General features: G+C 46.5%; 1 pseudogene; it reads left to right on the forward strand.

Moving 5' to 3' along the window:
• Window positions 1-1,049: 1,049 nt before the first annotated feature.
• LOC129010763 (small ribosomal subunit protein eS27-like) lies at window positions 1,050-1,348 on the forward strand (annotated as a pseudogene).
• The last annotated feature ends 231 nt before the right edge of the window (window positions 1,349-1,579 follow it).

A 1,579-nucleotide genomic window follows, 5' to 3' on the forward strand; every position in this document is an offset into this window, starting at 1 on the left:
AGAGATGGGGTTTCACCATGTTGGCCAGGCTGGTCTCGAACTCCTGCGCCTGGACTGTGACCTAAATTTGTATTTTTGTTTTTATTTATGTATTATATATAATAAACAAATGTATTGGCTCATGATTTGGGAGGCTGGGAAGTCCAAGACTGAGAAGCTGACATCTGGCAAGGGCCTTATTCTGTGTTACCCCATGGTGGAAGGGCAAAGAGATGGCAAGAGAGAGCCAAAAGGGGGCCAAACTCATCCTTTGATAAAGAAACTTTGATGCCTGGGAGCAGTGGCTCATGTCTGTAATCCCAAAATTTTGTGAGGCTAAAGAGGGTGGATCACTTGAGCCCAAGAGTTTGAGACCAGCATGGGCAACGTGATGAAACCTTATCTGTATAAAAAATTTAAAAATCGGCCAGGCACAGTGGCTCATGCCTGTAATCCCAGCACTTTGGGAGGCTGAGGTGGGTGGATCACGAAGTCAGAAGTTCAAGACCAGCCTGGCCAATATGGTGAAACCCCATCTCTACTAAAAATACAAAAATTAGCTGGGTGTGGTGGCGTGCTCCTAGTAATCCCAGCAACTTGGCAAGCTGAGGCAGAAGAATCACTTGAACCCAGGAGGTGGAGGTTGCAGTGAGAAGATTGCCCCCACTGTACTCTAGCCTGGGCAACAGAGTGAGACTCCATGTCAAAAAAAAAAAAAAAAAAAAAAAAAAGTCGCCTGGCGCAGTGGCTCACGCCTGTAATCCCAGCACTTTGGGAGGCCAAGGCTGGCAGATCACCTGAGGTCAGGAGTTTGAGACCAGCCTGACCAACATAGAGAAACTCTGTCTCTACTAAAAATACAAAATTAGCTAGGTATGGTGGCGCATGCCTGTAAGCCCAGCTACCTGGGAGGGTGAGGCAGGAGAATCGCTTGAACCTGGGAGGTGGAGGTTGTGGTGAGCCAAGATTGCGCCATTGCACTCCAGCCTGGGCAACAAGAGCGAAACTCCGTCTCAAAAAAAAAAAAAAAAAAAAAGGTAAAAAATCCTTTCTGGCAGTGATGACCTACCCACGAGAATGTGCCTCTTGCAAAGGATCTCCTTCATCCCTCTTCAGAAGAGGAGAAGAGGAAACACAAGAGGAAACACCTGGTGCAGAGCCCCAGTTCCTACTTCATGGATGTGAAATGCCCAGGATGCTATAAAATCACCATGGTCTTTAGCATGCACAAACAGTAGTTTTGTGCTTTGGCTGCTCTACTGTCCACTGCTAGCCTACAAGAGGAAAAGCAAGGCTTACAGAAGGATGTTCCTTTAGGAGGAAGCAGCACTAAAAGCACTCTGAATCAAGATGAGTGGGAAACCATCTCAATAAATACATTTTGGATTAAAAAAAAATTAGCCGGGCATGTTGGCACATATCTGTAGTCCCAGCTATTTGGGAGGCTAAGGTGGAAACAATCACTTGAGCCTGGGAGGTGGCTCATGCCTGTAATTCCAGCACTTTGAGAGGCTGAAGCAGGCGGGTCACTTGAGTCCAGGAATTCAAGACCAGCCTGGGCAACATGGTGAAACCCAGTCTCTATTATTTAAAAAAACAA

The sequence above is a fragment of the Pongo pygmaeus genome, chromosome 10 (assembly GCF_028885625.2).
Source record: "Pongo pygmaeus isolate AG05252 chromosome 10, NHGRI_mPonPyg2-v2.0_pri, whole genome shotgun sequence".
Taxonomy (NCBI): Eukaryota; Metazoa; Chordata; class Mammalia; order Primates; family Hominidae; genus Pongo; species Pongo pygmaeus.